Raw genomic sequence first — 27,418 nt, 5'->3', positions numbered from 1 at the left:
GAGTTTGTTTGTTTGTTTTGTTTTAGGACGCAAAAACAGCTAGGGTTATAAGCGACCACGTCAAATCTGTAAAACACGAAGATAAAGAGGAGTTAAAAACGACTACACGTCAGTCAATCCCAATAGACGGAAGATAAGAGAACTAAAAAGGGGGACGTAGAGAGAGGTCTGTAAGAGACGCCATAGATAAATGGAGGTCCAGAACTAAAAATTAAATGGCCTTCGCCACATTGCTACGACGTATAAAAAGTAAAACACAGTCGACAGCCTGCGCGTCGTTTGATAAAACGACCGATATTCAGACGGCAAGCACAAACGGGAACGTAACCTTTTAAAGAAATGGGCATTCCGTCGGGAAATGGCGGGCAATTAAATGTTTGGCATGATGCGTTGTTCACCCAGATAAAATGATTAGAGCAATGATGAACAGAACAAAAAAGGATAATATTGAGTAGGAGATCTGGCCTGGATTCCGGTCTGGCGCAAGTTTTCAACTTTCCCCATTGATTTCAGTCAACGTGCACTCGCGACCAATGCCTATAACTCCTCTGTGTATGAATACTCCAGTAGTTCGTCGCTTCCACCATGGTGCTGCAAGGCTGTTTATCCTTTGGCGGCGCCTGCAAGCAGTTGCTTGAGCGGCATGCAGCATGTCTCGTTTACGGTTAGAATGTAGTTGAAACAGCGAGAAAACGTTTCTACGGTCAGCACTCGGGAAAGACAACTGAGAAATATTGCGGGAGAAAAATGACAACGTTACTCTAGAGAAAACCTTGAAACTTGGAAATGTGGCATTCTCTTTACCATCTGCAAGGTAACCAATAAGAAACAGCTCCTGTGCAGCTCGTAAATCATCAACTATAAATTTTTAAGCACATGACATCAACATCGCCTTGTTTGTTATAGGTATACCTGGTACAACTCCTGCTTTCATTACCTTTTTTCTGGCGTTAAGAGGTGATACTTTGCCTCATCATAAATTACAATTCCTCACTCAAACTCAGTCGTATTAAAATAGTCCACACATTAATGAGATATACTTTCAGGCAGCTTGAAAGAAATAGAGCAGCCATCGTTGACAAACCTTTGTCACAGTTTATTGTTCATGAAATATATACCGACTTATCCTCCTGATACAACAATGGAATCAACAGATTCTTACACTGCTGACAGTCAAGAAACAGAATGCAGTTTCCATGTCTGTTCTCAAATATTGGGATGCCTTTTACTTATTTCATCTACAAGAGACGTTTTTTTCAGCTATGAAGATAATGATTCCTTACATTCTTACAACATCATTATATGAATTTCCGACAAACCGTTCTAAACAAAGAACTCAGTGATTGTGCAGCAATTCCATCAATACACAATATACTTCCTACTTGGTAGAAATGAATTAAAGTGCGGGAGCGCGTAGCCACAGACCTCCCAGTCGTGCACTGGAGGTCGGGTGTCACATGGCGAGGGGTTGGATTGATTAGAGCGCCAAATGGAGTGCCGGCCGCTGTGGTCGAGCGGTTCTAGGCGCTTCAGTCCGGTACCACGTGGCTGCTACGGTCGCAGGTTCGAATCCTCACTCGGGCATGGATGTCTGTGATGTCCTTAGGTTAGTTAGGTTTAAGTAGTTCTCTCTCAGATGTTAAGTCCCACAGTGCTTAGAGTCATTTGAACCATTTTGCACCAAATGGAGCGGCCGAGCAACACAGATTTTTGAAAGAACACTCACTCAGCGATCACTTATGGTGGACTGTAGCTGTGTTATTCATTACACATTGATCCGTAGACAACAACTGAGTCACTTTTCAAGAGGAAGAATCATCGGGAAACTGGAAGAAGGAAGAAGTGTGACCAGACTGTTTCACATGAATTGGAAGCGTTCGAATCACAGGCACTGGTGCTCGAAGGAGAGGAGGTGGTCAGTCACGGGCAACTCCAGTAACAGACGACCGATACATTCTGCAACAGCCAAGAAAGGCCTCACGTCAAACAGCGACTGCAGTTGCGACAACATTTAACAGGACTGTAATGCACACAGTCTCACGCTCCAAAGCGGCACAGAAACAGCATGGGCTGAAACTCGCACTTGCACGGCACCTTTTGCCATGGTGTCAAGAGCATAGGCACACGACCGAAGAGTGCGGTCGCGTGCTTTTCTCGAATGAGAGCAAAGTCAGTCTGAGTAGTGATTCTGGGGGTATCCTGGTACAGCGAGAGATGGGAACACACAATGATATCGTTGAGTAACATCGGCTTGGTGATCTTGCTGTTACTGTAAGGGGGAGCAGAACGTTGCATGGGGGTACCGACCTCCAAATTAATAAACACGGTACACTCTCCAGCGAAGGCTATTGCGACGCTACTTCTTCGCCATGTACGTATTTTCAGGAGCGCGCTCTTCCATAACATCGTTTTTATGGATGACAATGTGCGATCTCTAAAAAAGCCCTGGTGGAGGAGCTCTTGGAACGAGAGGATATTCTGCGAATGGACTGGCCTGCCCTATTCCACGACTTAAATCCCATCGACTCCTTGTGTGATGCGTTGGGGAGCACGTCCACATACACCACACACGACTGAACAGTTGCGAACGGCGCTGGACGAGGAACGGAATGCCCTGTCACAAAAACCCCTTACCAACATCGGGACCTGTATGGAAGCACGTTACAGAGCATGTATTGCTGTCCATGGTGATTACACACTCTATCGAGGACCGCGTCTTGCCTTTCACAATGTTCAGGAGACCACCACTGTAAATATGCTCTTTTACTAAATGTGTCATTTCTGTTCCTGTCGTTGGGTGTTTCCTTCAGTTGCCTTCTGCACGATCTGTATCACTTCTTTCTATGAGTGGTCCAAGTTTCATCGAGATATGTTACACGGCTGTGACACATCTTACGAAAGTTCATTCGTCATTACGTTTTGCACACCAATCAACATCTACGTGAAAGCGCATACCCAATAAACAGATCAGAGTAGGGTAGGTGACATCAAATTAGCAAACCTTTACCAATAGCTAAATGTCGGAAATGCGCTACTGAGGCGCTACGGCCATGAAACGACAGAAAATCAGCGACGTTTGAGCGGGGCTTTGTGAATTTCAAGTAACTTTTTCCATCTAATATCTGCTCCTCCAAAGAGCGCATGTAGTCATCAAATTAGCAACAAACACACACTCAAAGGCAGTCTTTGCCATAGCTGGTTTAGTTAGACTTATTTGGGAATAATTATTCGATTCGACGTCCCCTCCCATGCTCTGACTTCTTTGTCAGGTTATTTTCCTCTACGCTGTAGAGAACACGACTGAAAACTGTATAAAAAAAGCTGTTACGCTGAACAAGTTAACACTTGGCCTTGCTGCGCGAGATGTAGCAATACACCAAAACAAAATTTCGTCGATGTCAGTGACATCTCTGTGCCAGGCTGTGAACTTTCACCTTCCAGTCGTATTGTTTTTTGTGTATCATTCTGACTCAGAAACTGCTGTTCTGAGATTTCTGTGTGACGCAGGAAACTGAACTGTATTGAAACGGAAGTGTCGCCCGTTGAATTGAGCCTCTACTCAGCTTTTTTCAGAAGTTTTAGTGATAATATTAACAAGTGCTATACAAATCACAGTTCTGAAGAGCCTTCGTGATTCACGCAAACAATTATTTAGAGAGAGCAGCTCTTCAAGACTTTTTTCCCCGCTGGCTGGTGTCTACAGGAGAATGTCACCAATAGGTAACCATATGGAAAGTTACAAGGAAAAGTTTCGCTTGTAGAGCATGTGACAGTTCACATAAAATATGGACAAATACAACATAATCCATATAGGCAGCAGAAGAATGTGACAGTAGTCAATTACAACCTGAATAACAGAATCCCAAATTGCACCAAATCGATTAATTCTGCATGGCTTATACTAGTAGACAACATAAAGTGGAATACATTGTGAGACAAAATTGGAATCGAGTGACTTGTCTAGAAAGGACTATCAATTACATTGAACTTGAGTTTATTGGAGTGTTACGGCCTTTATCCTCTGTATGTGGAATGAGAGACAAGAGATTTAGGACATCTGCTTAAAAATTCTAGAGGCTGTTGTAGACAGTGCAAGAATGTACCAATACATCGCGAAATTTAGCTGTGGGACGAAATGAAGCTCACATTTAGAAAATATCCGCTTTATATTGCTATAAAGAAGTGTAAGGATCACGTTAGCCATGAACCACTGAAGGAAGTATATAAACCATTTTTTATGTAACGTGATGCTGACGACGTAATCGTAGATATACGTTACGGATAAAATCAGAGCAAAGTCTCTTGAGTAACACAGGTATTTGGATTTTTCAGGCAGGGTTACTGTAACGACGCGGTAATACAGGAAACGTTATTAACCAGAATAATAGCCCACGAAACCACGTTAAGTAATGAGCGATGGATATGGACCGATGTTATCCCTAAGAAATATACCATATGTTGCAATGGATCACAAAAATTACCAAAAATAAAAAATAAATAAAAATAAGATAAAAAACCACCAAGAATAGTGGAATCATACAATCACAAAACTAGCACATTGTACATCAATGACAAAGTCGAATTTCACTCGCACGATGCTGAAAGAGAATAGGATCTTCAAATAAAACATATAAATATGCAAATATTTTGAAAAAGAAATTCTTGCTGTCCACCAGCCTTACTCCATACTGACTCCACTAACGCAGCCACAATATACTGAAGCAACGAAGTCGTAAAATGTTGTAAAAGTACGTAATTAGAGACATCATCGACAACAAAATCTATATCATACTGATAGGCCTATATTGATGTATGTGTTTTAATACCGACAAGAAAAATAAAATTCACATCGCTTACAAACGCTGTGATAGTCAGTCATCATCCTTTAGTGGAGAGAATGACATGTCATATACAAACCAAACGTATGAAAGATTACACTGACGGAAAGAAAATCACTGCACCAAGGAGTTGGACGACATAAACGAAAGTTGGTTCAAAATGGTTCAAATGGCTCTGAGCACTATGGGACTTAACATCTGTGGTCATCAGTCCCCTAGAACTTAGAACTACTTAAACCTAACTAACCTAAGGACATCACACACATCCATGCCCGAGGCAGGATTCGAACCTGCGACCGTAGTAGTCGCGCGGTTCCGGACTGAGCGCCTGAACCGCTAGACCACCGCGGCCGGCTCGAAAGTTGGTAGCCATATTTGTACGTATGAAAGACTGCGCTCCAGTCACGTAAGAGTGGCGCTAGTAGCTCCACTGTGAGGTTGCTGGTTGGATGACTGATTTGGGGGAGGGGACCAAACAACGAGGTCATTGGTTCCATCCGATTAGGGAAGGGTGGGGAAGGAAGACGGCCGTGCCCTTTCAAAGGAAACATCCAGGCATTTGACTGAAGTGATCTGGAGAAATCGTGGGGGACCTAAATCAGGATGGCCGTACGTAGGCTTGTACCATCGTCCTCCCGAATGCTAGTCCAGAGTGCTAACCACTGCACGACCTTGCTCGGAATGAGACTGCAATTCAGATTTCCTTTAAATACATGCCATAACCGTTGAGAGCGCTAGTTACCTCTGAGACTGGACGTGGTGAGTTGATGTTAGTCAAGAATGCCTTTACGGCACAAAGACGCCATTATCAACACCTCAACGAGTCTGAACGATGTCGTGTAATGTGTCTAAGAGAAGCTAGAGGTTCATCCTACGATATTGCAGAATGATTTGGCAGGAATGTAGTCAGTGTACATGATTGGTGACAGCGGTCGTCTCCAAATTCAAATAGTTCAAATGGCTCTGAGCACTATGGGACTCAACTGCTGTGGTCATCAGTCCCAACTAACCTAAGGACATCACACACATCCATGCCCGAGGCAGGATTCGAACCTGCGACAGTAGCGGTCGTGCGCTTCCAGACTGTAGCGCCTTTAACCGCTCGGCCACTCCGGCCGGTGGTCGTCTCCGGAATGTACGGTCGCGAGAAGACTGGACTCTGGAAAGCCACATGGCACTACCTTGAGGGAAGGCCATCGTGTTCGGCGTATGACTGTGGCGCATCGTACTGCATCTAGAGCACCAATCTGAGCAGCACTTGGCACCTTAGTAACGTTACGGACTTACAAATCGTTTACTTCAAGTCCAGCTCCGAGCCAGGGCACAAAAAGTCAAACAAGTGACATGATGTTAATTTTATTATTAACCGCCGCTTGCACAGTTTGTTCGATATGAGCACTTGGCACGACGACGAGACATTGTACAGCTCCAGATTTAAACCTGGTGGCCAAAATTTCTTCCCGCGTGAGTCGGCACCGCATTAACGTAGTATCGTGTCCACCAAGTTTCTATGCAGTACGACAATTATAGGGCACGCTGGACCTTTGTGCCTAGCTGCACTTTAAGTATGGAAAATGGAAATGAATTCCCGTGCTTCTTGACGTAGTGTAGGGGAACGATGGGGGAGACCCGTACTAGGCAGGGTCCTAATCGAGATGGTTTGCCGTTGCCTTCCTCCGACCGTAATGGGGAGGAATAATGATGAAGACGACACAACACCCACTCATCTCGAGGGAGGTGAAAATTCCTGGCCCCACCGGGAAACGAGAACGCTACCGCGAGACCACGAGCAAGTATAACCACCGCAGTTAAGAAAGTGACGGATACTCTGTAAACGTGCCCACTACATCTATCAGTTATAGCGGATTAAATACCTTAGAGACGAATATGAAGGTAAAGAATTGGAAATTGGTCATTCTATTAATAGATAACAGATGAAGCCACCTCCTCCCGCACCGGTATCGGTAACACTCGTAGCCCGCATCAATGATCCGACGAAAACCCACATGCCTTTGTTGAGACAGCTGTAGATGATTTGGTACGATAAACAATCAGTTCACGGGGTCTGTTGTGTTACCGCATCCTATAACATGGCCCTGTTACCTAGACTTTCTAGATAACAAGATTTAAGCATTATTGGAAGAGGTTGCTTTGGGGTATGTTCTTTCAGTATAACAGAGCCCCTTCACGTTCTAGTCCTCAGGTGACATACTATATAAGCGTAACATTCCCCTCTTCCCCCCCCCCCTCCAAAAAAAAGAATCGGCAGAAACATTCACGTTTTTTAGCCACCGAATTTCCCGGACTTTACCCATTTACATTTTCTCCAGTGGGGATAGTGGAAAGGTGGAATCTAGAAAGGAAAAGTAGCCACAGGAGACGAATTGATCACCCGAATTATGAACGGTTCTGCTCCAAGAAAGAAAGCCAAGATGGCCTCAGAACAGCTGCACTTGGTGTTGTGGAGAGAATTCATAAAAGGCACTAAATATATTCAGTGGAATTTACGGAAGTCTATAGTGAACTGAACCATTTACCTTTACCTAACATTTTCTGTGAGCTTTTCTTTGGGTTACAATCCAACCAACAACTATGTTAGTGACAAAAGTCATGGAAAACCTCCTAATATCGTGTCGAACTTCCTTTTGCCCGTGTAGTGCAGCAACTCGACGTGGAATGGGCTCAACAGATATGCTGTATCTATAGCCGCCCATAACTGCGAAAGTGTTGTCAGTGCACGATTTTGTGTACGAACTGACCTCTCGATTACGTCCCACATGAGTTCGATGGGACTCAAATCTAGTGATCTAAATGGCCAAACCATTCGCTCGAATTGTTAAAATGTTCTTCAAAACAACAGCGAACAATTGACGCTCGGTGACTTGGCGCACTGTCATCCATAAAAATTCCACTGTTTTTTGGGAACATGATTGGCTGCAAATGGCCTGCAAATTGCCGAACACAGCCATTTCCAGTCAATGATCGGAGTCTAGGAGAAGTCCAACAGGCGATGTTCTACTATTAGCAAAGGTACTCCCGTTGGTCGTCTGCTGCCATAGCCCATTAACGCACTGTCCTAAAGGATACGCTAGTCTTATGTACCACGTTGGTTTTTGCGGTTATTTCAGGCGGTGCGGCTTGTCTGTAGGCACTGCCATCTCTACGCAAACGCTGATGTTTTCGGTCGTTAAGTGAAGGCCGTCGGCCATTGAGTTGTCCGTGGTGAGAGGTAATGCCTGAAATTTGGTGTTCCAGGCTCATTATTGACACTCTTGCATCTCGGAATACTGAATTCCCTAACGTTTTCGGAAATACAATGTCCTATGCGTCTAGCTCCAACTACCTTTCCGCGTTCAAAGCCAGTTAATTCCCGTCGTACGGACATAATCACGTCGGAAGCTTTTTCACATTAATCAACTGCGTACAAGTGACAGTTCCGCCAATGCAGTGCGCTTTTACACCCTGTGTACCCGATACTCCCGCCATCTGTTTACGTGCATATCACTACCCCATGATTTTTGTCAACTATCTCGGCTAGGAATCGTCACACGCTTTTTCTCTGCTGTTTCAGCAGATATTTACAATTTCGTTTTTGCATTGTGTGACTGGAGTCAGACAAAACAAATAATACTCAAAAATGGTTCAAATGGCTCTGAACATTATGGGACTTAACATCTAAGGTTATCAGTTCCCTAGAACTTAGAACTACCTAAACCTAACTAACCTAAGGACATCACACACATCAATGCCCGAGGCAGGATTCGAACCTGCGACAGTTGCGGTCCCGCGGTTCCAGGCTGAAGCGCCTAGAACCGCTCGGCCACACCGGCCGGCTAAATAATGCTCACCTGCTCTTTCATGTGACGCCCAATGTCGACGGAAATGGTCAGTTTGTTTCCCATACATACATCATAATTTTTAAAGCAGAAATTTCGATAAGGTTGTCCCAGAATAATCTAGTGTAATATTTGTTTTATCGATACGTATTAACAGAGAGAGTAAAACTCGAAGAATAACCAGCATTCCAGCAGCGACCGCACTGCCTTGGCTCGCGCTGAATGTTACGGCCAAGCATGCAGCGCTATTTAGTCGCTGCTTAATTGCTGTTTATTGTCCACCTGCTTAGCTGGGTGGCAGTCGGCACGGTAACTCAGCGTGTTCGGTCAGAGGGTTAGCTGCCTCTGTAATAAAAAAACTGAATTAATGGATCAACGACGAGCTGAAACGGGTGTCTGGCGACGTCCGCCCCGAGCAGATAAAAAAAAAAAATTCTCAGCTGGGTTGGAGATTTTTTCCGCTCGGGGACTGAGTGTTCTGTTGTCGTCATCATCATTCAATCACCGGCGCGCAATGTGGCGTCTACTGTAATAAGACTTACACTTGCCAGCCGAACTTCGAGGAATGGGGTCTCACGGCCAACGTCGCCATAGCCCATTTCATTTCCTTTTTTTGCTGTTTATTCTTCGTGTTTTAGTGTCTGTTAACACATATTGATAAAACGAATATCGCGCTAAACTGATTTGGAACCGCTCCATCAAATGTGCACGTCGTGAAATTTCGCTTTAAAAATAGCTTTGTTTGTAGCGGGGAACAAACTGACGCTTACCGGGGCCACTAGGTGTCGCATTAAAGACGGGATGAGCACTGTGTGTTTAGACTGAATCCTAGTACACCTTGCGGAAACTAAATTGCAAATATCTACAGGAAAGCCAGAAGAAATGCTCCTGACGGATCTCAAGAGGGACGTCACATATGTATATTTGTGGGTGTATGTCTCTCTCTCTCTCTGTGTGTGTATGTATGCAAACAAAAAGTTTCAAAAACATAGTTCAAATGGCTCTGAGCTGTATAGGACTTAACATATGAGGTCATCAGTCCCCTAGAACTTAGAGCTACTTAAACCTAACTAACCTAAGGAAACTATACACATCCATGCCCGAGGCAGGTTTCGAACCTGCGGCCGTAGCGGTCGCCGGGTTCAGACTGAAGCGCCTAGAACCTCTCGGTCACACAGGCTGGTCAAAAAAAAGTTTCAGTTTCAGGACATTGTTGCATCATATATGCAACGTAGCGCGACTCCGATATGGTGATAAGAACCGACAAGTAGGCAGGGGATTAGTGTGTCATTCATGTCTTTCCGACGTACATCCGCTAAACGCGGTAGTGTGAACTGTGACAATGTTATTAGCAGATGAATACAAGCAAGACCAACCTGCTGTTATCATTTTACTATCTGCCGAAGGAAAACAGCGGTAGACATCCATCGGAGAATAAAGAATGTGTATGTGGGTAGCGTGTCTGTCAGAAACCACCATTGTGGGATGATGCGACAAACGCTGCTGCTTCGTGATGACGCATGTCTTCATATTGCAAAAGTCGCAACGCAGAAGTTACATCAGTGTAAGTGGAAGACTGCCCTACAGTCCTGATCTCTCCCCATTTGATTATCACGTAAGTGGTCCCTTACAGAAGGCCTTGAAGAGCCGACGATTTCTTTCCGACGACATTTGTAACAGGCAGTTAAGGACTTTTCACGCAACAGAACATGGTGTTTTACCAGACGGTTATCTTCGATCTGGTGCGTAGGTGGCATGCTTGCTTCATTGCTCACTGCGATTTTTCCTGATTGGCGTACCGATTCGGGACTGCACGGCCTTCGAACGAAATTTTTTCGATTACCCCTTTAGTCGTTACATGCGGAGGCAACATTAATATTTTCATTTACCTCTGCTAGGCGTATGGGCTGTAGTTTACGAAGAAATCTTTTTCAGAGTATTGATAAACATGTAACAGTGTTGGTGTGTTCGTAGGGTATGAGTAACGGGGAGGAAGAACGGAGCGGCAAGCGGATTCTGGGGATGTTGGAATTAACTATTAACCACCGTGAGCAAACGCCGGCTGTTGTTTCAGGTACGTGGCCGGATACTTTTGTCACATAGTTTACTTTCTGGCCCCAGGCCAGCGAGATCGCACAATGGTTTCTGCCTGCTGGAACGGCGCCAGGTCTCCGATGCTGCGACCGCCGACTCTGCGGCCCGGTGAGGAAGGTCCTGCAGCCAGTGGCTGCCGTCAGCTGTCACTGCAGGTGCCGCCGGCGCAGACTGGACAGACTTCCTCGCCGCTTCCGGTAGGAGAACGGTAAACTTGGAGGCCGACCAATCCGAGCAAAGGTCAGCGAACGCGCTCCGCAATACGGCAAAACTACCGCCCCTCCTATGCGGAGACATTGTGGACAACGGAGTTAAGTGAAGAAGGTGGCATTGTAGGTACCACATAAATTCAAGTGCCCACTTCGACTCGGAACTGATATTCAACCACAGGAAATATTCAACCACAGGAAATATATCGAGTCATCTGCAGAGAACCAACAGCAGTAAGGTGAATAGACATGACGATTTTTCACCCCATTGCCGTCGGATTTATAAGGGGTTCAGTTGCATCTCTGAATGGTTAAGGATGGTGAAACAAGCCATCCACGACCTTATCTGAGGAACCATCCAACAATTTACTCACGCAATTAAGGAAATTGCTAAGACAGCACTATAGTACGAGGATTTTCATTTTTCTTCTTCTCAAGTGGAATGCCTGTTTCGATCCGTAATATGTCTTTCTCTCTTCCATGTTTTTAAAGTTTTGTTTCCGGTCTACGAAAGTGAATTTCCATAGAAATTTGTCCTGCAGGTTCCAAAAATAGTTGTATAGAGTTTTAGGAGGAGGAGTATGGTAACAACGTAGCATCTTCATGAACGACCGTGCCTAGTAAAGCACTGTAGTTGGCATATCAGAATATGTGACTACTATATGCTCATCGAGGGTTAACTGCATCTCCTCCAGTAAATATTCTTTCTGATGAATTCTGTTCGGAAAAATCACCTGACTGATATCTTCTTTTCGGAGGGGCGTTTTAACAAGTTTCCCAGTTATTTTCTGTTGAAAATTAATTTGTCTAGAAAGACTTTATTCACGTATAATCCTCTTTCTGCCTTTCGTTTCCTTAATATGTCGCCCTGTGATTGTTGATGTAAGAGGCTACGTGAAAATAAAACAAAATGCAAAAAAGGCATTTTTTTCTGTCTACGCAATGTCGAAGTAATTAATAGTTCGAAGCGTTTTATTCTTAACACTTTAAAATTCGTATTTACACGAAATGCAACAGACGGGGAAGTTAACTGAGAAACAGATCATAAAATTTTAATGGTTACCTGCATTTCGTTGTGCCGGCTCCGACTGATAATTAAATATAAATGAAGTAGCTTTCTGCGTTAGTTTCTTATTTATTTCTCCACCGTCCTTTTGAATGGATCTCACCGCCATATTTAGGTGCAAAGTCATGAAGGTGCATTCTGTTCATGATGAATGAAGAGAGCAAAAGGGTTTTTGCGACAGTATGCCATGTGGCGGACAGGTTATGTGTTATACAGCTATAGTAAGAAAAATACTAGGTGATACAAAATACGGACGGTGGTTCATGTATTTGTCACTGTAAGTGTGGTATCACTCTTTTACTTTTTAGTATGGTATTTGTAAAGAGCTCAGACATCGATATCTCATCTTCTACATTTCTCTTCCTCTTGCAAGAAGACAAATTACCAAATTGTTATCAATATTTTTATAGAAAAATGTTGCTTGTAGCCCTCGCAAAACAATAAAAAAAGTGTTTTTAAAAAATTGTGTGTCACTGGCACGAGTAGTGGAGAAACAAATAACTGAATGACTAAAAAACTGGTTTTATTTATTTATAAACAAAATACTTGTTTTGCACCAATGTACATCAATGAAAGTGTAATAAAATTGAAATATATTTTGCAGTCTGGTACCGCTTCAGATTATGTAAACTGGATGGCAGACAGCTTGCGACATAACCTCCCCCCACCCGCCGCCCCCCCCCCCCCCCCCCATCTTAAACGAAAACTGTACGTTCAGTCTGAAAACAGTAAAGCGAGGTGAGTGGAAGAAAATGAAATATGTAAAAAAATAAATAATCGTAAGAAATTAACAGTTAAAAAAGAACTTGGGAATTCGGGGTTTGTATGGAAATGAGGAAATGAGAAAGGATTTGTGAAGTAGCGGACGAATTACGTTATGATGACTGAAACAGTAACAGAAGTTGTATCACGCTGATGTCTGGTTTAATGTTTGTCGGGAAAATGACACTAGCTTTGTGTGTCGACGAGGCGGGTGGGATGGATGTACAGCTGATGTGAAAAAGAAACGTTACTGTACTAGATGGTCAATGTAACAGCATCTCAACAGTAAAATACTTGCACGGCATTGTAACAGAACGGAAAAAGAATCAAGCAGCACGTAGGTGCAGTTCAGTGTCTTGCACCGTTACGTACGTAATTACGAACCATTAAAATTCCTTGGCTCCAGTATGAATGAATGGATGGATAATTATTAAGGAATTAATTCAGCGGATTAATACTTTAAGATTTTAGCTTAAATATGGTTACAACAGAGTGGAATATCTTTAGTTGTTCAACAAACATACTTGAAGTTCAGTTTATGCAAAGGGAATGGAAGTGTGCTGAACTGAACTTGAAAAAAAAAAAAAAAAAATTAAAAAAAATTAAAATTCCCAAAAATGGGCAACTGAAGAGTTGTAATTGCCATTGACGAATATGATAGTGTAAGAATGAAGGTGGATTAACTTATGAAAAAAGTAGCTATTAACTACTGGAATCGATGTAAGTTGTAGTAGTTATAGCATACAGTGTTGGATTCGAAAACTAGCAGTAACTTTCGATGTCCATGGGGCATGTGGCTAGTGCTACAGCTCATGTACAGGAGTGATGGATGGGCGTCGGCAGGTGCGCAGTGAGGCGGGCAGGCCAGCAGGCAGCAGGTAGCAGGCAGCACGCAAGTACTCACGGTGGTGAGGGTGGTCGGCGGCGGCGGCAGCGGAGCGCCGTGCGGCTCAGAGCGGGCGGCTGCGGCTGCCGTGTCGCATCGGTGGCTGGCGCGGCGCGCACTGCCGCCAGGCCGGCCGCGCGGTCGATCCGCCCCCGCCGCCCCCGCCCCACCGCCACCACCGCCTCCTCCGCCTCCGCCAGCGCCAGCTACGGACCTGCGCTGCGCCGCCCGGCCGGGTCACGCGCTCGGTGCGGCCTCCGGGGCCAGGGTAACCGGGCCACGGTCACACCAGCCGCCAGCCGCCATCCGCCGGCCGCTGCGGGACCATCCGCCGCGCTGTCGTGCGCTCCAGAGGCCAGCACGATGGAACGCTCCAGAGGGACGTGCCCCACTGTTCCAGGGAGAGTCTGGGGCGCACGTACTCCGCCCTGTCGCCTTCCACATCCACATCTGTGAAACAGGAAAGAACCTAGAGAAGAGGAGAACAACAGCAATCTATTAAATAGGAGCTTGGTTGGCATTATATGCGAATGGCAAAAGAAGCTTGTCCTTCGTGTAATGTACATAGGACATAAGTTTACTTTCAGTTTTTGACTGAGATACACAACGCTGTACAGTTCTGTTTAGTATTATTCTGACTAAAAGCAGCCAGCCTGTGTGGCCAAGCGGTTCTAGGCGCTACAGTCTGGAACCTGCGAGACCGCTACGGTCGCAGGTTCGAATCCTGGCACGGACATTGACGTGTGATGTCCTTAAGTTAGTTAGGTTTAAGTAGTTCTAAGCTCTAGGGGACTGATGACCTCAGATATTAAGTCCCATAGTGCCCAGAGCCATTTAAACCATTTTTTTTTACTACAAGCCTACCAAATATCTGGGTAAAATAACTTTCAGTTGTTGTTCGGCTTCCGTGGTACAAGAGCGAAGTACTGTAAAGGTGACATAATTCTGAATATCTTTTTAAAGTTATTTAAAATCACTGCTACCATTTACGGGGTCCCCCATAATTTATATGATTTAAATTCCTATCGCTTGTACAGGCCAAAGCTGCTGTTCGTAGGTGTGATTTGAAAGTTTGAAGAATGATACAATTGTGGTACTTACATGCTACTGTGATGAATCTCCTTCAAAACAGTCCCCTTCTGACTGAACACACTGACTCCAACGGTGTTTCCACTTTTGGGAACATTCCTGTAAATTGTTTTCCTGAAGTGTGTTAAGGACGCTCTCCGTATTTACCTGGATGTCTTCAATCGAGTCAAATCGCTTCCCTATCAGTGAAAATTTCAGTTGAGGAAACAGGTAGAAGTCCGCAGGTGCCAAATCTGGAGAAAATGGCGGTTGTTGAAGCACAGGAATTCTGAATTTGGTCAAAAATTCAACGATGGAGAAGGCACGATGAGCCGGAACATTGTCATGTTGTAGCACCCAACTCCTGTCTTTCCACAATGCAGGCCTTTTCTTCCGCACCTATTCGCGCAAACGCTCAAGGACACATTTGTAGTATTCTTGGTTAATTGTCTGTCCTCCAGGGTTAATTCATGATGAACAATACCGGTAAAATCGAAAAAAATCACCAACATTTTCTCCACCTTCGACCGACTTTGCAATGCTTTTTTCGATTGTGATGAACCTGGAATCTTCCACCGCGAAGACTACACTTTGGTTTCACGATCATATCCACATACCAACTATTCTTCACCTGCAATTACCCTATTTAACAAATCTGGGTCATTTTAGTCCAGTTCATCAGTTCTTGGCACACTTCAAGCCGGTATTGTCTCTGGTTACTTGACAACACTTTTGGAATTGATTATGTGGACACTCAACGCATCTTCAGGTCTTCAGTTAAAATTGCCTGAACTGCATAGTAACTCAAATTAAGTTCATCAGCCATCTCCCTAATTGTAAATCTACGATCAGAGCGCACTAAGTCGCAAACATTCACAACATTTTCACTCATTTTTGAGGTGCCGAACCGTGGTTCATCTTCAAATGATTCGCGGCCATTTTTAAATGTGTTGAATCGGACAAAAACATTTGACTGCCTCATACAATTATCTCCAAAAGCTATTTTTAATATTTAGTAATCCTCAGAAGCTAATTACTTGGTTTTAAAACAAAAATTCACACAAAATCGTTGCTCCGTTTTTACATCCATTTTCACGCAGACAGAATCCGGCAACAAACCCTAACAGACGCGCACTCAAACAGGTGCCACAACGAAGTGAATAAAGGAAACGCAGTTACCTGCCAGAGAGGGTGAAGGACAAGGCCATGTCTCACTCCCCACCCTCCGTGTACCTGCCTGCCAAACTAATAAGAAGTAGCGGATCCATTCTTAAAACTTTCCAATCACACCTCATATATATACTGAAGAGCCAAAGGAACTGGTACAGGTGCCTAATAATGTGAAGGGCCCCCGCGAACACGCAGAAGTGCATAGACACAACATGGCATGGACTCGACGAATGTCTGAAGTAGTTCTGGAGGGAACTGACACCAGGAATCCTGCAGGGCTGTCCATAAACCCCTTAGGAAATCAAGGAGGGTGGAGATCTCTTCTGAACTGCACGTTGCAGGGCATCCCACATATGCTCAATGATGTTCATGCCTGGGGAGTCTGGTGGGCAGCGGAAGTGTTTAAACTCAGAAATGTGTTCCTGGAGCCACTCTGTTGGAATTCTGGACGTGTTAGATGTCTCATCGTCATGCTGGAATTCCCCAAGTCCGTCGGAATGCACAATGAACATGAATGGATGTAGCTGATCAGGCTGGATGCTGACGCATGTCTAACCTGTCAGAGTCATATATAGACATTCAGGGGTCCCATATCACTCCAACTGCACACGCCCCATCCCATTGCAGAGCCTCCACCAGCTTGAACAGTCCCCTGCTGACATGATGGGTCCATGGATTCATGAGGTTTCTCCGTACCCGTACGTGTCCACCCGCTCGATAGAATTTGAAACGAGACTCGTTTCCAGTCATCAACAGTCCAATGTCTTTGTTGACGGGCGCAGGCGAGGCGTAAAGTTTTGTGTCGTGCAGTCATCAAGGGTACACGACTAGTCCTTCGGCTCCGAAGGTCCATATCGATGATGTTTCGTTGAATGTTTCGCACGCTCACACTTGTTGATGGCCCAGCACTGAACTCTGCAGCAATTCGCGAAAGGGTTGCACTTATGTCATGTTGAACGGTTCTCTTCAGTCGTCGTTGGTCCCGATCTTGTAGCACCTTTTTCCGGCCCCTTCGATATCGGAGATTTGTTGTTTCACCGGATTCCTGATTCCTTTGTCGGTACCTAGGGGATGCTGTGTCCCATAGCACTTGCGCAGACTATAACACCACTTCCAAATGCACCTAAAACTTGATAACTTGCCACTGTAGCAGCAGTAACCTATATAACAACTCCACTAGAATTTGTTATCTTATATAGGTGTTGCCGACCGCAGTGCCGTATTGGGTCTGTTTACATACCTCTCTATTTGTATACGCATTCCTGTACCAGTTTCTTTGCCGCTTCAGTGTATGTGTATATATACGCTGCATCCTCCATGTCATGATTTTCATTATTTCACCATTTCTAGCAGCTACTAACTGCAGCGCCATTTTCAGTAACTGGAGACAACTATGGAAATTATATAGCTATACGGTATATAAAGACTTAGAAAATCTTTAGAAATCTTGATGGTCTGATAGACACCCTTGAGTGAAATAATTTTAGATAGTTTTCTGCTGTTACTGAAAAAGGCGAAAAACAATATTGAAGTAAATTTGAATTTGCCGCGTAATGGCGGTGTATTGTCTCCCACCGACGATACTCTGTTAACTGACGCGCTGCCGTTAGGAAATGCTAGAAATGCTGAAATAATTAAAATCATGACATGGGGGATGCAGCGTATCTATAAATGATAAATAAATTAACATCTGATACATATACGAACATTTAGATATACAATTTCACACCTTGACACTTCGTCAGGTACAGCGCTGCATTCGACACGAAACAAAACGTAGCAGAGAGGGATGGCAGCTACGCATCCCGCTTTTTTATTAAAAAAAAGAAAAATATAATATTATCTCTTACCCTTTGCAGAGGTAATACATGAAAATTGTAAATAAATTATTCCACAGGGAATCACAGTCACATGTCCTGTTCTTTTCTTCGTGGAAGCTACAGTGAGTGCAGCCTACGCATCGCGTTACGAGGATATGTTTCTCTGTAGTCACCTCAAAGGTCCTAAAATAAGTCATTCCGCAGCGTCTAAATATCCAAGGAAATCGAAGTCGTTTTTACAAAAGTGGGTGACAGGCTACAGATTGATTAAAAACGTTGATGACTTCGACAAATGTGGTTTAATTGGTAAAGTGACCCCATTGTGGAAAAAAATTTTATTAATCTTTTTTCGGGAAACCCATTCTTGACACTGCGTCAAGCACAAGCAAAATTAACTTTGAAACAGCTCTAGACACAAACTCGACGTATTTGGACGTCTCTTCCACGTGATTACTCGGGAAACTTGGTTTAAAGAATGTATCCGAGATGCCAACCAATTATCAACGCTGCGGTTGACTGGACGTATTATTAATTGTATTTGCATTTCTCTTTTGTTCATATATGATGATTGTGTATGTTTCAGTTCATTGTCAAATACATTTTTCTACTGATTAATCCGTACAAAATCTTACTTAATAGACTGTAAATAAACCATTTATAAAAATGGAGGAGTGGTTGAAATACTATCAAAACACATGGATTGGGCAGAAAGATGGAAGCGCTGTAAGAAATGCATGCTTCAACGTATATGCATATGCTAGCCACTCCTATCGCGAATTTTTTACAGACGAATGGAAAAACTAGTAGAAGCCGACCTTGGGGAAGATCAGTTACGATTCCGTAGAAATATTGGAAAACGGGAGGCAATACTAACCCTACGGCTTATCTTAGAAGCTAGATTAAGGAAAGGCAAACCTACGTTTCTAGCATTTGTAGACTTAGAGAAAGCTTTTGACAATGTTGACTGGAATATTCTCTTTCAAATTCTGAAGGTGGCATGGGTAAAATATAGGGAGCGGAAGGCTATTTACAATTTGTATAGAAACCAAATCGCAGTTATAAGAGTTGAGAGGCATGAAAGGGAAGCAGTGGTTGGGAAGGGAGTGAGACAGGGTTGTAGCCTCTCCCCGATATTATTCAATCTGTATATTGAGCAGGCAGTGAAGGAAACAAAAGAAAAATTCGGAGTAGGTATTAAAATCCACGGAGAAGAAATAGAAACTTTGAGGTTCTCCTATGACATTGTAATTCTGCCAGAGACAGCAAAGGACTTGGAAGAGCAGTTGAACGGAATGGATGGTGTCTTGAAGGGAGGATATAAGATGAACATCAACGAAAGCAAAACGAGGATAATGGAATGCAGTCGAATTAAATCGGGTGATGCTGAGGGTATTAGATTAGGAAATGAGACACTTAAAGTAGTAAAGGAGTTTTTCTATTTGGGGAGCAAAATAACTGATGATGGTCGAAGTAGAGAGGATATAAAATGTAGACTGGCAATGGCAAGGAAAGCGTTTCTGAATAAGAGAAATTTGTTAACATCGAGTATAGATTTAAGTGTCAGGAAGTCGTTTCTGAAAGTATTTGTATGGAGTGTAGTCATGTATGGAAGTGAAACGTGCATGATAAATAGTTTAGACCAGAAGAGAATAGAAGCTTTCTAAATGTGGTGCTACAGAAGAATGCTGAAGATTAGATGGGTAGATCACATAACTAATGAGGAGGTGTTGAATAGGATCGGGGAGAAGAGAAGTCTGTGGCACAACTTGACTAGAAGAAGAGATCGGTTGGTAGGACATCAAGGGATCACCAATTTTGTATTGGAGGGCAGCGTGGAGGGCAAGAATCGTAGAGAGAGACCAAGAGATAAATACACCAAGTAGATTCAGAAGGATGTAGGTTGCAGTAGGTACTGGGAGATGAAGAAGCTTGCACAGGATAGAGTAGCATGGAGAGCTGCATCAAACCAGTCTCAGGACTGAAGACCACAACAACAACAGCCAATCCTACCAGTTTCACTGTTATATTTGACTAAGAACGGTACTCATGCAATGTCCTCAGTAGGTTGCAAGTGTCAACTGCGATCAGGGCAGTGTTTTGTGTAGTTTTAAGTGCCTTGTGTTGGAGCTAAGTGAAATCAGACATGGGCAAATTGTTAGTGTCTGGTGGTGGGTACTTCCATAACGAAAGCCGGGTTCCCACCGGGCGTGACGCGCTATCGTGAGACATGCTGTCGTGGAACACTACCCGTGTGAACGAAGAGTCGTGAGTTTGACTGTGGCGTCACGGGCAGGCGTGAGCGCTCACGCTTCATATCAAACGTGTTTGATTTTCAGTCGTGAGTTTTCCTCGTCTGTGGCTGTGTCAGATTACAACATCTAGTGCTACTAACAACAAGATGGCAACTAGTGCCATTAACCTTCAAGCGCTCGCGCGGGCGGTGAAGTAACCGCCGCCTTTTTGCAATTTCGCTCCATACTTACTCCACCAAGGTAACGAGGCGGCGGGAGGGACATTTATTCTCTAGTTGCACCTTTTTCCGACAGATGTTGTTCGAAGTTCGTTCAAGTCGCACCTCTCTGCTTCTCAGGACAAGTTCAAATAGGTCCGAACACGAGACTATTTCTAGTGCGATCGCATAAAGGTTAAAGGTCGTGTGATCAAGTTGCAAGACAGTGAAGCTTTAGAATTTCTGGAACTTGACGCTACTGAGCAGATCTTGTATGATGTAAGCAGAGACGAATACAGTGACCGAGATGCAAGAATGGCTGCTGCCAAAAGAATTAGTGATGCGTTCCAAATTCCAGGATTCGGACAGAAAGAAGTAATTGCGAAATTTAAAAACTTGAGGAGTTCGTATTGGCAGGAACTGAAGAAAACAATTGAAACCGAACGGTCTGGAGCTGGCACTGACGAGTTTTATGAACAAAAAATCATCTGGTTTGACAAGATGAATTCTTTCATTCGCCCATTCGTTCAGCAACGACCCACACTACCAAATCTGGTAAGTGAAATAAAAGTTTGTTTTAATATTTGAAATTTTATACATTTTCAAAATTGTTCCTTACATTTAAATTATTACAACAGTTTTTATAATGATTATACAGAATAGTAGGTATATCATTGGAACTGTACCAGCTTCTTTTAACACACCAATATCTAGCACTGTAACAATATATTCATATGATAAACTACATCTAGCAATGCATTTACTTTGTGACACATACTAATTGAAGTCAAACATGTACAAAATAACTGAGCACAATATTGACACTGATGTGCTCTACGGTTCTGTATTTGGAACATCGCCGAGTAGTACATTTTGCCAGGGCACAGCACCTTCATTGTTAGAGTAATCACGGTACTTATCCAGAATTTGTTGTGCCTGTCGATGTGCATGTCTGTTAGCAGTTTGCGGAAGGTTCTGTAGGCCAGTAATTTCCTCTTGATGCCACGATCCAGGGAAAATACGTTGGTTTTCATCCTCAAAGTCAATTAAACCTCGTGAGATGTAGGCGGGATTCGTTTTCCGCAGCCAGTTGTGCAACGAGCTGCAGGCTAGAACTACTTATTCCACCGACGGTATTTTTAAAGATATTGGTTTTTCAAATACTCTAAATTTACTCACAAGTACGCCGAAACTATTTTCTACAACTCTTAGAGCCCTTGAAACACGATAGTTGTAGATTCTTTCCTGTCGAGACATGTTACGCCGACTGTGAGGTTTCATCAGGTAAGTCTTTAGCAGAAACGCCTCATCCCCTACAATAACAAAATCACTTGGCATTGCAAGGGAATTTGTCTCCAAAGCGTTGTACAATGAGCTGTTTTGAAATATACCACCATCAGAATTTCTTCCTTTAGCTCCTACATCGACATACAGCAAACAATAATCGGAATCAGCTAAAGCTAGCAATACAATACTGAAACTACTTTTGTAATTGTAATAATCAGATCCAGTAGCGGGAGGGGCACGAATGACAATATGTTTTCCGTCCAGAGCTCCTGCACAGCCTGGAAAGTTCCATCGTTCTCTAAACCCATACTCTATATTTCTCTATTCAGCTGAAGTTGCCGGTGCCTTAAACAAAATTAATGTTTTGATTGCAGGTGTCACCAATAAACACAAATGAACAATCACAACTGGAGAAGCCACAATCCCTATCTGTAGATTTAACTGCTGTTGACGATCTCAACGAGACCACACCAAGCACATCACAGATTCCAGCAGAAAAGAAGACACTCAGGGCAGTACTAAAACGAAAAGTGCCTTCAACTCCATCGCAGACTTCATCATCAAAAATCGGCGAAAACGTTCGGCATGACTCCCAAATCGGTTATTTTCCATGTGCGATTGAGAAATTACAAGCTATTTCAAATCGTGCTGCAGTAATGAACCAAGAGGACTCCTACGACTATTTCTGAAAGTATGTTGCGTCAATGCTACGCAGTTTTGGGCCTCCAATTGCCACGAGGCTTCGAGAGTCAATTACGTCACAAATAACAAATGCGATGTGCCCACCACCAATTCTCTCCAACCAATCAACACTACCAAGTGAGAGAGAATCAAATATGAGTGCTGATTTCTCAGATGACTATTTATTTACAAATTTATAGGTCGATCTTATTTTGTTACTCAATTATTTCTTTCTATGCTGGTAACATTTTTAATGATCAATATTATTATGTTGATCAACCATTTTCGTGTTATTGTTTCTTTCTATTCCTTAAATACTTAGAGCTAGAATACTCGTACATTACTATGTTGAAAATTGAAATAAAATAATAAACGAAAAAGTTGTATACTATATGTTATTGAAATTTCCTGTATGTATTCCAGAAGTGCCTTGTGGACCGCTTCGCAGGTTTCAGGTATAAATTTACTTATTGTGTTCCTTGGAACACGAAATAAATATTCCAGTCTTTTGAAAGAGTCCTCTGTGACTAAATAGCGTAAATTCACATGAAGTTTAATTTTTGCTTTTACTGCTTGTCTCATATTAGTATCTGATTTTGAAATCAGAGGTGAAACGCGTTCCAAAAGGTAGTCAAACTGCGCCTGAGACATTCATAATAAGTTTTTGAAATCTTCAGGGTAATGGTTTCTTAGTTCCATGTCAACCAAATCATGTGCCCTCGATGTTCTTTGAAGTATCCAGTTCCTGACCCACCATCGTCTTTTCTTCCGTTTTTCTGGAGGTTCCACCAATCGATTCATTCTCTGTGCAAGAACAGTAGCAAAAACCGAACTCACCACAGCAGAACTCTGGATAAGGAGCTCGTTCATGGCCTGCGCGATCAACTGAATCACGCTTTCGTTGACACTCCACTCCGAGTGATCTGTCCACGCCCCACGACTGATGGTACACTCCTATCATGGCACGAAATCAAGCACGAAAGCGTGGCACACATTCGTGCTCACATCCCGTGGGAACCCAGCTTAAGATAGATCAAGTGTTTGGTGTTTTAAGAGGCACCATGGCAAAGATTTATACCGCAAACAGAGAAACTGGAAAAATATGATCTGCAATACAGAACGAGGACGAAAGTGTGTGCTGAGTTCTCGTACTGGACGACCATTGAAGAGGATTGAGACAGAAAACAACCATATGAGCCAGGAACTGCAGAGCCAGCTGGAATTCCAAAACCTCACTTCAGTGATGCAAATAACCTTAACAGTAAAACGCGGTGCAAACCACATAAAGCTTGGACTACGCAGACCTGGAAGAAAGGCGTTTGGTGGGATGAGTCTTATGGCACATAGTTTCCTACTTATGGCTGAATTTAGAACCCAAGAGTGAAATATGTCGTGGACTCAGTGAACATTTGCAAGCTGTATCATGATATCCCATGTGCCACATGGATACTTTGCAAGGCTGCGTAATTGATAATGATCATGCGAGCAGTTTCGCTGACCAGGATCTTCCCATGGTACAGTGTCTGTTCCCTAGTGGTAAAGCTGTATTCCAAGACGACAGGGCCCTTGTTCACACAGCTCTCATCGCCCAAGACTGATTTTCTCAGCATGAGAATCGATTGTTGCAGCTTCTCTGGACACGACAGTCACCAGATCTCAGTGTTGTTGACACTTTGTGGTCTGCATCGAGAGGAGGGTGCATGATCCTCCATCACCGTCACTGAACTTACCACCACTTTTCTGTAACTATGGCACGAAAGCGTAAAAAAAAGGTAGCAACACCTACATATAGGAGCATTAGAATCGCAGCATGTGTAGGGAGGCTCTGTGGTCGAATTACGAAAGAATCTCTGGAGAATAAATTATAACTGGAGATGAATAGAACGGCTATATCTTTGTAGATGATATAGTTGCTGTAAAAGACACTTGTACAAGATGAGTCAGGGGAAGAGACACACACCTATGATTTTCATAGGTTCACAAAAAGCGTATGACGTCGTACCAAAAAAATAATATACATTGACTTATTGACGAGATAATAATAAATAAGATACATGTTTCTCAAGATAGAAAAGTTTCCCAACAACTAGAGACAAAAATTAAAGCAAGAAATGAAATCTCCTGAGTATATGACAAACCAAAGGACTTAGGTAAGAGTACTGTACAGCACCTACTCTGATTAAAATTCCTAAACAAAGGTCTTAAAGAATGACTGAAAAGGTATGCAGGAATGAGATTAGACATAAATGGGGATTGTCTATCGATCTTACTATTTGCTGATGATCAGATAATATTGGCTGCATAAGACTACTATATAAAACACAGGCTGAAGAAAATCTTAGATACGCACAATAAGACCGGACTAACTATAATATTCTCCGAAATAAAGCATCTCTCTTTAGGAAGTAAACAAGACAAAAAGATAAAAAAAAAACTAATGAGGTATGTTAAAATTGTAAGTACCCGGGAGTTACAATATCAGACCAGTGTTCCAGTAACAAGAGGTAAGCTACAGGACAACACAAGATAAAAAAGCAGTCGATAAGCTGAATTCCATACTAAAGTCAAATAAAATTTTTAAAAAAGTAAAGAAAGGGTTATATGAGTCACCAATACAAATCATTAGTTTATATGGAACGGAAACCTGAGGTATGACAAATGAATATGACATTAAGCCATGCAAATAAATCATAAGTTTACATGGAACGGAAACTTGGGATATGACAAATGAAGATGACTTTAAGCCATGCAAATCAATTTTTTCACAAGAAATGTAAAGTTTCAAGGCGAGAGAAAATCCCAAATAAATAAATCAGGAGAGGAGTGAAAACTGTCATGTGATTTCCCAATAAGCTGAAAAACCGGCATTTAACAGGTATGGGCAGGTTACAAGATAAGGAGATTGAGAATGATCGAAAAAGTACGCCGTTGGCATCCTCCATACAAGAAAAATAGCGGAAGTCCCTGCGGAGACATAAAAAAATGCTTCGCAGATTCATAGCTTAAAGCTGGCTCTTGAAACTTGGTAAGTACCCTTCCTCGGGATAGTTTACATCTATCATCAAGCGTCTGCTATTTCAATTTGTTCAATATCTCGGTGACACTCTCCTTTGGTCGAACAAACTCGTGACAAGTCCGACGAGGGTTCTGTTCAGTGCATTCTCCCATTATTCTACCAATGAATCAAAGCCACTACAACTGAATGTATGTGATCATATCATCTGATATCCCTACAAAACATAACACAAGGGAAGTGGTATGACTCAGTGACTCAGTGATACTGTAACCATAGTCTGCTAAGTTTTTTCGTTCTGTTAAGTGAGCAGCTTTACATTTCTAAACACTTAAGGCAGCTCGACAATCTATGCACCACTTTATAGTCTGATCAAGCTCCTACATTATATTTGTGCACTTTTTCCCAGAATTATTGATAACTGCATCATGTGCTAAAACTCTGAATTTGCTATTAACATTTTCTGCAAGATCATTCACCTGCAGCAACAAGAGTCCAAACACACTTATCTTGTTCTTCCGTACTTCATGTATTACGCCTTCTTCCCGATATGAGTTCAAAGTTGTCTCTAGCGTGTCCTGAGTTGTCCTCGACCAATTCTTCTTCTCGGCATGTAATCGAATGCCGCCTGGTATTTTCCCTATTTTTTTGTAAATAATCGGTCCAGTTCTGTCTATTTGTTGTTGTTGTTGTTGCGGTCTTCAGTCCAGAGACTGGTTTGATGCAGCTCTCCACGCTACTCTATCCTGTGCAAGCTTCTTCATCTATCAGTACCTACTACAACCTACATTCTTCTGAATCTGTTTACTGTATTCATATCTTGGTGTCCCTCGGCGATTTTTACCCTCCACGCTGCCCTCCAATACTAAATTGGTGATCCCTTGATGCCTCAGAATATGCCCATTCAACCGATCCCTTCTTCTAGTCGAGTTGTGCCACCAATTTCTCTTTTCTCCAATTCTATTCAATACCTCCTCATTAGTTATGTGATCTACCCATCTAACCTTCAGCATTCTTCTGTAGCACCACATTTCGAAAGCTTCTATTCTTTTCTTGTCTGAACTATTTATCGTCCATGTTTCACTTCCATACATGGCTACACTCCATACCAATACTTTCAGAAGCGACTTCATGACACTTAAATCTATATTCGATGTTAACAAATTTCTCTTCTTCAGAAACGCTTTCCTTGCCTTTGCCAGTCTACATTTTAAATCCTCTCTACTTCTACCATCATCAGTTATTTTGCTCCCCAAATAGCAATACTCATTTACCACTTTTAAGCGTCTTATTTCCTAATCTAATTCCCGCAGCATCAGCCGTTTTAATTCGACTACATTCCATTATCCCCGTTTTGCTTTTGTTGATGTTCATCTTATATCCTCCTTTCAAGACCATGTCCATTCCGTTCAGCTGTTCTCACAGGTCCTTTGCTGTCTCTGATAGAATTACAGTGTCATAGGAGAACCTCAAAGTTTTTATTTCTTCTCCGTGGATTTTAATTCCTACTCCAAATTTTTCTTTTGTTTCCTTCAGTGCTTACTCAATATACGTACAGATTGAATAACATCGGGGAGAGGCTACATCCCTGTCTCACTCCCTTCCCAACCACTGCTTCCCTTTCATGTACCCTCTACTCTTATAAGTGCCATCCGGTTTCTGTACAAATTGTAAATAGCCTTTCGCTCCCTATATTTTACCCCTGCCACCTTCAGAATTTGAAAGAGAGTATTCCAGTCAACAATGTGAAAAGCTTTCCCTAAGTCTACAAATGCTAGAAACGTATGTTTGCCTTTCCTTAATCTATTTTCTAAGATACGTCATAGGGTCAGTATTGCCTCACGTGTTCCAACATTTCCACGGACTCCAAACTGATGATCCCCGAGGTCGCCTTCTACCAATTTTTCCATTCGTCTGTAAATAATTCGTGTTAGTATTTCGCAGCAGTGGCTTATTAAACTGATAGTTCGGTAATTTTCACATCTGTCAACACCTGCTTTCTTTGGGATTGAAATTATTATATACTTCTTGAAGTCTGAGGCTATTTCGCCTGTCTCAAACATCTTGCTCACCAGATGGTAAAGTTTTATCAGGACTGGCTCTACCAAGGCTGTCAATAGTTCTAATGGAATGTTGCCTACTCCCGGGGCCATGCTTCGACTTAAGTCTTTCAGTGCTCTGTCAAACTCTTCACGCAATATCATGTCTCCCATTTCATCTTCATCTACATTCTCTTCCA

Source organism: Schistocerca americana, chromosome 4 (genome assembly GCF_021461395.2).
Source record: "Schistocerca americana isolate TAMUIC-IGC-003095 chromosome 4, iqSchAmer2.1, whole genome shotgun sequence".
NCBI lineage: Eukaryota > Metazoa > Arthropoda > Insecta > Orthoptera > Acrididae > Schistocerca > Schistocerca americana.
This window is presented reverse-complemented; position numbering follows the sequence as displayed.